General features: G+C 41.2%; 1 protein-coding gene and 1 pseudogene across 10 annotated transcripts in view; one reads left to right on the top strand and one right to left on the bottom strand.

Annotated features, from left to right (window-relative positions):
- The window catches only part of ablim3 (actin binding LIM protein family, member 3), a 331,288-nt gene that overhangs the window by 90,915 nt on the left and 227,365 nt on the right, over positions 1-13,008 (top strand). The gene's annotated exons all lie outside the window — the stretch shown is intronic.
- On the bottom strand, positions 5,518-5,619 carry LOC134349987 (U6atac minor spliceosomal RNA; annotated as a pseudogene).

The following is a 13,008-nucleotide window of genomic DNA, read 5'->3' on the forward strand; positions in this document are numbered from 1 at the left end:
GGTGGCTGCAAAAGGATGGCAATCTACATGCACCACACTAGCAGCAGCCTACTACATTTCCCTAATGTTTTGAGCAAAATTTAAAATAATTAAAGATGCATTTCAGTGCAGTGCCTTCTACAGGGACCCATGTTAATAAGATAAGCAATAAATACAACTATATATGTGAAATTTAACTGTTTCCTACCTGATTGCAATGATATTCAGATTAAGAATATTCCACCTTGAATAGTCCTCTGGTTGGGAATTTAGCTTGTGCAGTTCCTTATGCTGCAACCTTTTTGAGTGATACACTGCATCTGGGTTTGGTGCTCTCAAAACAGCTGTGTTTTCATAGCATTAATGCCTCAACAAGTCATAACACATGTTGTGAGATCTCACTCAGGTACTTTCTTTGATGGCACTGCTAAGTGGTGACTCTTTGTATGTTACTTCGATGGGAATCAACAAATATTCCCATTTAGAACTACTAAGCTGAAATCCAGAACCAAAGGCCTGGGTATTTCAATATGTAACATTGCCTTTTAAAAAAATCTGTTGATCCCCAAAATCAATGGACCCCGGACGGCAGACTCAGGTCAGGAGCGTGGTTTCCCTTTATCACAATGGAAGTAGGAAACCTGCGCTAGGCTACAGGTGCAATTGAAGTGCAGAAACCTGAGACCCCCCCACTCACAACTATCCTGCTGGTGAATGTACTGTACAGTGTCTGGAAAATAAAATTGAAGACCTCAGATCAAGCTTGCCATACCAGAGGGACATGAGAGATGCTTTATATGTTGCTTCACAGCAACATGGCTCACCCTGCCATTTCAGATGCAGCACTGCAGCTCAGTGGATTCACCATTTTCCTCAAAGTCAGGTCAGTTGAATCTTTTAAAGATAGAGGAAGGTGAGTATGCTTCATGATTAACTCATGTACATGTATGTGTTATTTTTATCTTAGTCCTGATCATCCAACTGGACTATCTAGCACTCAAGTAACACCCATTTTATCTGCCAAGTGAGTTTTCTGCCATTGTCCTGATAGTCATGTACATTCTACCCCTGGCCAACATCAGGTAAGTGTTGGAGTAGCTGAGCACCATGATCAGAAGTCACGAAGCAGTGCATCCTGACGCCTTCCCTGCTGTTGTGGGAGATTTCAACCATGCCAGCTTGAAGAAGTCTGAACAATTACCACCAACATATTACCTGTGAAACTAAAGGAGCCAACACACTTGACCACTGTTACACCACCATTAATAATGTTTACTGTGCCATTCTGTGCCCATACTATGCAAAGTTTGATCACTTGGCTGTACTTCTACTCCCAGCTTTTAGGCAGAGACTAAAGAACACAGCGCCATTGGTGAGGACCAGGAAGGTATGGCCAAGGGAGGTGGAGGACCACTTACAAGACCGCTTTGAGTTGGTGGACTGGACAATATTCAGGGAATCATCTTCAGAACTGATTGAATACGGCACCTTTGTCACTGACTTCATCAAGACCCATGTGGATGAGTTTATGCCTTCGAGAACATGCCGGACAGACCCAAACCAAAAGCCAAGAATGAATTAGGAGATTTGTAGTCTGTTGAGGGCTAGATCTGTGGCATTCAAGACCAGTGATCCAGAACTATACAAGTTGTCCATGTATGACCTAAGAAAAACTATTTTAATGGCGAAGATTGAAGTTAGAGACAGAATTGGATATATGTCAGTTCTGGCAGCCATTTGGCATTTGCATGCCATTATTTCCTACAAAGCGAAACTTAACATCATGCATGGCTGTGATGCTTCACTCCCAGATGAACTAAATATCTTTTATGCATGATTTAAAAGGGATAATGAAAGTACAAGTGTAAGGATCCCTCCAGCATCTGGTAATCCTGTAACCTCTGGCTCAGAGGGTGACGTCAAAACATCTTCCATCAGGGTGAGCCCTCAAAAGGCATCAGGCCCTGATGATAGACCTGGTAGGGTACTGAAAACCTGTGCCAAACAACTGGTAGGAGTGTTCAAGGACATCTTCAATCCCTTACTGCTGCAGTTGGAGGTGCCCACTGGCTTCAAAAAGGTGACAATCATACAATTAACTCAAGGAAAGCAGGGTGAGCTGCCTCAATGACTCTTGTCATCTTGCACACACGTCTGCTGTGATGAAATGCTTTGAGACATTAGTCATGGCCAGAATCAACCCCTGCCTATGAAAGGACCTGGACCTGCTGCAATTTGCCTATCATCACAATATGTCTACAGCAGCTACAACCTCACTCAACTTTGGATCACGTGGACAGTAGCAATACCTACAACAGGCTACTGTTTAATGAATACAGCTCAGTTTTCAACACCAACATACCCTCAATATGAATTGCAGTAGGTTTGTCAAGCAAGATTTTTCTTTCAGGAAACCATGCTTGCTTTGGCCTATCTTGTCATGTACCTCCAGGTACTCTGTAATCTCATCCCTAACAATGGATTCCAACAACTTCCCAACCACTGATGTCAGGCTAACAGGTCTGTAGTTTCCTTTCTGCTGCCTCCCACCCTTCTTCACTGGCCTCATACACTCAATCCCAGATTTAGCTGATAACTATAATGCAGCACGTAAGGAAAATCTTAAAGGCCAAGTGCAAGTTTTTTTAATGAATCTTCCTGGTGCCAATAAATTTCTGGGTTGAATTTCCATTAGGCAAGAAGACTGATATGTCCTTGCTAGAGATTTCTCAGCAGATTAAGTCCAAACTTAGAAATGTATTGAGATAAACACAAAGGCAAGAAGTAAGGAAGGGATTAAAACAAGTTAAATGAGACAGTGTGTCACTTAAAACATTTTAGTTTTATTTTTAAATACAGGTGCACATTCCTTTATCCAAAATTCTAAAATCCAAAAATCTCCGAAAACACGAAGTTTTTTTCGCCAAAAGCTGATGTCACTCAGGTGTGACGTGGCAGCACTAGCAGAGGTCGCCAGAGTTGTGGCTCAGCGCTCGTACTGGTTACACGTGCATTTGCTGTTTGCTGATATTTTGTGTTCACTGTTGACTTTGTGTTTAATTTCACTGTGAAAATGTCAAAAAGAGCTGCAGATACCCCTATGGGTAACAATGAGAAAAAGAGAAGGAATCTTCTATATCAATAATGCAGAAAGTGGAGTTATTGCAGAAGCTTGATAATAGCGTGTCTGTGCGGTGTCTTACTGAAGAAAATAGTGTCGGAACCACCACTGTGTATGATTTAAATAAACAGAAAGACAAGTTACTGAAATTTTATAGTGGCAGTGACATTCTACATTTATTCCAATAAGTCATTTACCATGTGTTTGATTCAATTTGTTTGATGCTGTATATTTTTGTGTTTTATTGAATGTTCTTGTTGGAAATAAAATTTCTTCCTGTCATTATTCCCTAAGCAATACAGTATAACAATTATTTACATAGCATTTACATTGTATTAGGTATTATAAGTAATCTAGAGATGATTTACAGTATATGGGAGGATGTGCATGGGTTTGGTGCGCCGCTGGGACTTAAAGTCCACCGCACTCAGACTGGTTAAATAAGGGACTTGAGCATACGTGTTTTTTGCTATCAGGGGTGGGGGTTCTGAAATCCGAAAAATTCTAAATTCCAAAATGCAACTGGCCCCAAGAATTTCGGATAAGGGATTGTGGATTGTGTTATATAACAATAATTAATATCTGCATTAATGAGATTCCACAGTTGCTAAGAGAAACTCTTAATGTCAGTGAGGTTGTTTGGCATATGTTGGCCAGCATAGTCCTTTTCTGGCATGTTTACTAGTGCGCTAGTGGATAAGTATTGTAACATCCCATCTTTCATTTGTTTTTAATCATGCCTGCCAGTGGGAAATACTAAATTAATCTTATTGGGATTAGGACATATCAAGCAGAAATTTTCTGAGTTCCATACTTAATTGTGCCATGTGCAAATGTTGATTTACTGTATAGTGAATGAATGGTGATATTCAATTTATCTGAAAAAATTTGATCTGAAAAAAATATCAAAGATGGATTTACCTGAGGTCTGTGCTTCAGCATTTGGTAGCAATATGACTTGAACAGTTCCCAGACGAGAACTGTAGGGAGCAAGAATCCATTACATCTAAAATGTGGCTCTGTTGGTGTGGCTAGGAAAGCAGGAATGCTTTTTGGTAACATCAAACTGAATCTGCTCTGAGATGACACCTTCTTCTCAGTTGTCCGATTAACCCAACCACCCCCAGTCTCTCTTCTGCCTTCCCTCTCCCTCTTATTTGCAACCCCCCCCCCCACCTTTCCCTTGCTTTTACCTCTTACTTCAAGTTTCTTGTTTGTCAGGAACCATCTCCAATAGGCCCTACTGGATAAACAGACTTTGTTTCCAGTCGTTTATCTAGTCTTCATTCTGGCTGTATGTCAAATGGAACTTGGAGTAATAGAATTTGAATGGTTCACTTGCCTTACATTTTGCTGTATTTTCACTTGTAGGATTGTTACCCTCATCAACATTCTGCTTTATTGTAACCATCAGTTTCACATTAACAAGACCCGTGGCCATAATATCGGAGCTGAAACAATACCAAAGAAATGTCCAAATACAGATTGGCATCATCAGTAGCTCCACCTATTACTGCCTTCTGCCAAGGGCATCGTTACTGTGGCTTTACAGTGTACCCCAAAGCTGCATGGCCAGATAAACCAAGGTGTGAAGGAAAAAATTTTCAAGTTTAACAGATTGAAACACCTTAATACTGCTGTAATGATTATGGAAACAAATATTCTGCATTTTATATTACTATTCTAAGCTTCCCAAGAATTAAATGTTACAATTCAGAATATTGAGCAAAAACTTCATTTGTTAAAGTTTCAATTTTGTAAAATCTTTGCAAACTATTCTTCAGTTCTATGTTGCTTAAAAGCATTCATGATAAACAATGTATCAATGGCTCAATATTTCAATTTGCTCTTAAGAATTGTATTTCTATTGGGATACCACATTTTCCCCACATAAGATGGTAAAACTAAGGACTTGTATGAACATATAAACAAAACAATCATTTTAAAGATGTACCGTAAATGGAAGATCACTCTAAGTGCTCACTGATGTTTACCCTGATGGCAACCATTTTAAAAGTTAGGCTATTTGTTCATTTATTCAAAGGTTTTTGGGATATCTGTTATAGGTGCATGCATGAGAGACTACAAATTGCTTGGCAATTTAAAGATTATTAAAGGTGATATCTACATTTCCTTAAATATAGCAACTAGGAACATTGATATTTTACATCAAATAAACTTCAACTGAGGTCTTTAAGCTGGGTCCATAGCATATATTGATGTAGTAGGAACAATAATTTAGTTATAGTTAAAGTAAATTAGGGCAAGACTCACAAAATGATTGGTAGGGTTATGCAGAATGTTATTGGATATTGATACCTGGAGATACGAGTACATAGTTGCCTGAAAGTAGAGATATAGATAGACATTTGCTGAAGAAGATGTTCGACAGACTTGCCTGCATTAGGACAGAGGTTGAAACATTGTGTTAAGAGATAGGAGCACAGAGCAGAAGGCCGCTAGGGTCCATTCTATACATATCAACGGGAGTGCTAACCTTCTCTCCTTTCATACAGCCATTTGGCCCAGTGAGTACAGGCCCAGAGCCATCAACCACTCCTGATAGGATAACCATTGCATTCCCAGAATTATTCTCATGAACCTCCTCTGAACCCTCTCCAATATCAGCACATCCTTTCTTAGGTAAGAGGACCAAAATTGCTCACAATACTCTTAAGTGAGGCCTCACCGGTGCCTTATAAAGCGGTAGCATTATATCCTTGCTTTTATATTCTAGTTTTCCAGAAATGAATGATGAAATCGCATTTGCATTCCACCAAATCAACCTGCAACTAACTTATAGGGAATCCTGCATGAGGGCTCTCAAGTCCCTTTGCACCTCAGATTTTTGAATTTTCTGCCCGCTTAGAAAATAGTCTATGCTTTTGCTCCTTCCACCAAGTGCCTAACCATACACTTCCCAACACTATGTTGCATTGGCCACTTCTTTGTCTATTCTGCTAAACTGTCTTAAGTCCATCTGCATCCTCCCTGCTTCCACAACACTCTCTGGCCCTCCACCTATCTTCATATCGTCTGCAAAGTTGGCCACAAAGCCATCAATTTTATCATTTAAATCATTGACACATAAAGTTAAAAGAAGTGTTCCCAACTCCGACCCATGCAGAACATCACTAGTCACCAGCAGCCAACCAGAAATGACTCCCTCTATTCCTGCTCTTTGCCTCCTGCCAATCAACCAATCCTCCATCCATGCTCATATCATTCCTCTAATACCATAGGCTCTTATCTTGTTATGCAGGTTCATGTGCGGCACCTTGTCAAAGGCCTTCTGAAGATCTAATTAAACATCCACTATTTGGCTATCTTGCTTGTCATTTCCTCAAAGAATTCCAATAAATTTGTCAAGCAAGCTTTTCCTTCAAGAAACCCATGCTGACTTTGCATATTTTATCATATGCCTCCAAGTGCCCTAAGACCTCATCCTTAACATTGGACTCCAACACCCTCCCAACCACTGAGGTCAGGCTAACTGCGCTATAATTTCCTTTATTCTACCTCCTTCCCTTCTTGAAGAATGGAGTGACATTTGCAATTTTCCAGTCCTCAGGAACCATGACCGAGTCTAGAGATTCTTGAAAGGTCATTACTAATGCCTCCATAATTTCTTTAGCTATCTCTTTTAAAACATTGGAATGTAATCCGTATGGTCCAGTTGACTTAACTGCCTTCAGATCTTTTAGCTTCCCAATAACCTTCTCCTTAGTATTAGCAACTGCACTTATTTCTGCCCCTTGACACTCTTGAACATCCAGCATGCTGCTAATCTCTTCTACAATGAAGATATTGCAAAATAGTTACTTAATTCATCCATTATTTCCTTCTCCCTCATTACTACCTCTCACCATTTCCTTGTCCCGTGTTATGACCGCTCTAACATCATTCTACAGCAATCCGATATCTACTCACATCTCTGATTTTCTCTTTGTATATCTGAAAAAACTTTTGGTATCCTCTTTGATATTATTGGCTGGCTTGCCTTCATAATTAATCTTTCCCCTTCTTGTGGCTTTTTTAGTTGCCTTCTTTTGTTTTTTAAATCTTCCCAATCCTCTAACATCCCACTAATTTTTGCTTTATCATATGCCCACATTTTTGCTTTTGTGTTGTTTTTTCCTTCCCTTGTCAGCCATGGTTGTGTAAACCTGCCTTTAGAATACTTCCTTTGGATGTATCTTCTGAATTTCTCCCAGAAAGTCCAGATATTGCTGTTCTACCATCATCCTGCTAGTGTCACTTCCAATCCAATTTGCCCATCTTTTGTGCCTCTATAATTCCCTTTACTCCACTGTTATACTGATACATCTGAGTTTAGTTTCTCCCTCTCATATTGCAGGGTAAATTCTATCCTATTATGATTGCTGTCTTCTGAGAGTTCCTTTACCTTAAGCTCCCAAATCAAATCCAGTTCATTACACAGCCCCCAATCCAGAATCGCCTTTCCCCTAGTGGGCTCAACCTCAAGCTGTTCAAAAAAGCCATCTCATGGGTATTCTATAAATTCTCTCTCTTGGGATCCAGCACCAACCAGATTTTCCAAATGCGGACTTTACGGACCGGACCATGACAATCATGACTGATCCATTTTCCCTCTCAGCCTCAACCTCCTGTCTTCTTCTCATATCCCTTCATGCCCTGACCAGTCAAGAATCTATTAACCTCTACCTTAAGTATACTTAAAGACTTGGCCTCTAGAGCTGCATATTGAAAAGAATTCCACAGATTCACCACCCTCTGGCTAAAGAAATTCTTCCCCAGCTCCATTTTAAAAGGACGCCCTTCTATTCTGAGCCTCTGGCATTAGACTCTCCGACCATAGGAAATATTCTGTCCACATTCACTCAATCAAGGTTTTTAAATAATCGATAGGTTTCAATTAGGTCACTGCTCATTCTTCTCAATTCCAGTGAGTATAGGCCCAAAGCCATCAAATGCTCTTCATATGACAAACATTTCAATCCTGGAATCATTTTCTGAGCCTCTTTTGAACCTTCTCCAGGTTTAGCACATCCTTTCGTAGAAAAAGGGCCCGAAGTTTCTCACAACACTCCAAGTGAGGCCTCATCAGTACTTTATAAAGCCTCAACATTACATCCTTGCTTTTATATTATAGTCCTCTTGAAATGAATGCTAAATTCATATTTGCCTTCCTCACTAACCACTCAATCTGCAAATTAACATTTAGGGAACCCTGCACAAAGACTCTCAAGTCCCTTTGCACGTCATATTTTTGATTTTTCTGTCCATGCAGAAAATAGTCTACCCTTTCACTTCTTTGACCAAAGTGCATGACCATACACTTCTTGACACTGTATTCCATCTGCCACTTCTTTGTCCATTTTCCTAATCTAAGTCCTTCTGTAGCATCTCTGCTTCCTCAAAACTACCTGCTCCTCCACCTACCTTTGTATCTTCTGCAAATTTTGCAACAAAGCCATCAATTCAGTCATCCAAATCATTGACATATAATGTAAAAAGAAGCAGTCCCAACACAGACTCCTGTGGAGCACCACTTGTCACTAGCAGCCAACCAGAAAAAAGTTCCTTTTATTCCCACTCTGCCTCCTGCCCATCAGCCACTGCTTTTTCCATGCTAGAATATTCCCTGTAGTACCGTGGGCTCTGAACTTGTTAAGCAGCCTCAAGTGTGGTACCTTGTCAAAGGCCTTCTGAAAATCCAAGAACACAACATCCACCAAGTTTCCTTTGTCTATTCTGCTTGTTATTTCTTCAAAGAATCACAACAGATTTGTCAGACAATACTTTCCCTCACAGAAATCATGCTAACTATGCCCTATTTTATCATGTGCCTCCAAGTACCCTGAAACTACATAATTAACAATCAACTCCAACATCTTCCCAACCACTAAGGTCAGACTAACTGGCTTGTAATTTTGTTATTCTGTCCCTCTCCCATCTTGAAGAGCGGGGTGATATTCTGGAACCTTTACAGATTCTGAGCCATAGCACCAGACTCAGTGCCAGAGACCCAGTGTTCCACTATGAAGTGATTAGTGAGACCATATCCTGATGTATTGTGTGCAGTTCTGGTCATCCATTGATAGGGTGGATGTCACTTTGCTGGAAGGGTGCAGAAGAGGTGAACAATGATGTTATCTAGATGGGTTGGGTTATAGGAAGAGGCTAAATAGGCTGGAATTCTTTTCCCTGGAGCATTGGAGATAGAGGGTGACCTTAAATTAAATCGAGACAGAAATAGGTAACATAACAGTCTAATTGGGCCAAAAGTTTTAGATGCAGGAACTCCAAAGCAGAACAAAAGTTGCTGGTCACACTCAGCAGCATCAGTGGAAAGAAAGATATTGCAAGTCAAAACTACTTACCTGACGCCGATCCTCCTCAATAATGTTCCTTGACCTGATGAGTGCTTTCATCATTGAATGTTTTGTTTGAGCTTGATGAACCAGTTAGCTTTAATGTTTTCTTAAAGCAGGAAAGGGATTCAAGAGGTTAGGAAGGGTTGCTTACCATTCATTGGAATGATTAAGATTGGGAATATCTAAAATCGGAAGAGGGCAGATACCTTTGAGAGTTATAGACCATAAGACCATAAGACAAAGGAGCAGAAGTTGGCCATTCAGCCCATCGAGTCTGTTCCACCATTTTATCATGAGCTGATCCACTCTCCCATTTAGTCCCATTCCCCCGCCTTCTCACCATAACCTTTGATGCCCTGGCTACTCAGATACCTATCAATCTCTGCCTTAAATACACCCAATAACTTGGCCTCCACTGCTGCCCGTGGCAACAAATTCTATAGATTCACCACCCTCTGACTAAAAAAATTTCTTCGCATTTCTGTTCTGAATGGGCGCCCTTCAATCCTTAAGTCATGCCCTCTCGTACTAGATGTTCCCATCATGGGAAACAACTTTGCCACATCCACTCTGTCCATGCCTTACAACATTCGAAATGTTTCTATGAGGTCTCCCCTCATTCTTCTAAACTCCAAGGAATACAGTCCAAGAGTGGACAAACGTTCCTCATATGTTAACCCTCTCATTCCCAGAATCATTCTAGTGAATCTTCTCTGTACCCTTTCCAACGTCAGCACATCCCTTCTTAAATAAGGAGACCAAAACTGCCCACAGTACTCCACGTGAGGTCTCACCAGCGCCTTATAGAGCCTCAACATCACATCCCTGCTCCTATACTCTATTCCTCTAGAAATGAGCTGGAAGAAGTTATTATGAAGAAACAGACTTTCTCCAGAGGTTAATTGTGTGTTTCTTTACAATAATAACAAGATACAGGTTAGATTATGAGAAGACTCAGTCCTCTTTTATTGTCATTTAGAAATGCATATATGCATTAAGAAGTGATACAATGTTTCTCCGGTGTGATATCACAGAAAACAAGACAGACCAAAGACTAACACTGACAAAGCCACATAATTATAACATATAGTTACAGCAGTGCAAGCAATACTATAATTTGATGAAGAACAGTCCATAGGCACAGTAAATAAAATAGTCTCAAAGTCCCCGAGTCGATCGACTCCCGAGTCCCCTATAGCGGCGGCAAAAGGGAAAAACTCCCTGCCATAAACCTCCAGGCACCGTCAACTTGCTGATACCTTGGAAGCAGCCGACCCCAGCTGACTCTCAGTCCATCCGTCCGAAAACTACGAGCTTCCGAGCAGCCTCTCCGATACAGCCTCCTGAGCGCCATCCTCTGCCAAGCGCCTTCGACCTCTCCCTGGCCGCTGAAACACGCAAAGCCGAGGATTTTGAGGCCTACAGCTCCAGAGATTCCGGTTACCAGACAGTAGCAGAGTAAACATTTCAGAAGTTTACCAGATGTTCCACTATGCACTCACGTCTGTCTCCATCAAATCAGAATTGTGCACGGTCCCCTACTTGACAGATAACAGATATGCATCACCAAAGAGGCCGCGTGCGCTGCCGTCGTGCCACCATCTTCTCGACGAGGTTTCCCCTGCCATCCGAAGGTAGAGCATTCCTATGAAATTGTTCGTAAACAGGAATGTCATAAAGTGAAGAAGCAATTACCATTTATTTATTTGGGAAAATTTTGTAAGCATTCGCAGACCCAAAAATAACCTACCAAATCATGCCAAATAACACATAAAACCTAAAATAACAGTAACATATAGTAAAAGCAGGAATGATATAATAAATACACAGTCTATATAAAACAGAAATACTTTTCCACAATCATTGCCGGCACTGTTCTCCGTAGCGAAAATCTCACGCAAGCGCGGTTGGCAAAAACACTCTCTCCAGTAACCTTTAAGCTATGAAGCTGCCAAATCATACCCAATAACACCTAAAAATACACAGCCTATATAAATTAGAAATAATGAATGTACAGTGTAGTATCACTTACGGGAATCGGGAAGACAGCTTGCCGAGCACACTGATGATGGTGTGTTAGACTGAGTCGTTGGAGTCTGCGTGGTGCAATGGTCCCCACCCTCTGGGCCACTGACCAATACCAATCCGCGAAGCATGCAGGGGTACAGCAGTAGCCAGGAGGCACACAGCACATCTTTAAGAAAAAAGCCGAAATAAACATGCTAATTAATTAGGTGCCGCCCGGCACGTAAATGTCGGACCAGATCAGAGGCGACACAATCGGCAATCACCTCTGATCTGGGCCGACAATTACGTGCCAGGCGGTACCTAATTAATTAGCATGTTTATTTCGGCTTTTATCTTAAAGATGTGCTGTGTGCCTCCCAGCTACCGCTGCATTCTCCGCGAATCGGTATCTGTCTGGGGGTTGGGGTTGGGGTGGTGGGACACTGAGGTGTCATCTCATTGTTGTCTATTTCCATTAGGGCTGGCAGCTCGCCTTCTCCTGTGTCTGCCCGCCTTGATGTCAAAGGTTGAGCTTCATCGTCTGCTGTGTCTGATGTGGAAGGCTTGAAAAACGACAATACGCTTGACTGCTTGGCCTCGCGCATTTTTAGATCATACGGTTCTTTGTAAGCACTCAAACCATCTAGCAAATATGCCCTAAACCGACGTACCCTTTCAAAATTAAACTCCTACTTTATCATTGCAGTGAAAATCTCACGTAGTTGCTTCACGTTCAGTTCCTGGACGACTTCACTTTCGCTACTGAATTCGTTTTCGATTGTTATCCTTTCCTCTTCCAATTGCATCAGCTCTTCATCCATCAGTTCTTGGTCATGGGATTCCAAAACCTCTTCAACATCATCTTCGTCAACTTCTACTAGCCAAACTCACTTTGTCCTTGCTTCGTTCACCACGATCGAAACGCTTAATTATGTCTAATTTTACGCTAAGTGTAACACCCTTACGAGCTCTTTTAGGCTTTTCCAATACCTTAGAACTCATCTTGCAAACGGCTGCTCACAGGCACGTGTTTAAGCAATGCCGGCTAGAATGCCGTTCCGAATCCAGGGGAGACCGACTGCTCGGGGCGCAGCTGCTTTTTTTATCGTACGCTGATTTTTGTCGCGCGCTGCTTTTCACCGCGCACTGCCTTTCTTCGTAACAGTGAAAACACCTTCTGTTAGCGAAAACAGGTAACTAATGTAGGTCTTTCGTAACAGTGAGGTTTAGTAAAGCGAACATTCGAAAAGCGGGGGACACCTGTAGTGGCATCTATTAAGGAAGTTTGTGTGTACTGTTAAACAGATCTAATCTTTTTTGGGGAAAAAAGGTATCTTGAGGGCAGACAAAATAATATTACCAAAAATGTATATTTAATGTGCATTATGGTTATTGAGAGAAGAGGATGAAAATACTGCAAACCGTTTTTCCACTGAGAGCAAAGACAAAAAGGCTTAAAGTGCAGAGTATTCTTTTCTGCTCAAATAGTTTCCGGCTGAAATTAAAAACGTTGATTGTAATACTCTGTCACTGATGAAGAGT

Source organism: Mobula hypostoma, chromosome 7 (assembly GCF_963921235.1).
Source record: "Mobula hypostoma chromosome 7, sMobHyp1.1, whole genome shotgun sequence".
NCBI lineage: Eukaryota > Metazoa > Chordata > Chondrichthyes > Myliobatiformes > Myliobatidae > Mobula > Mobula hypostoma.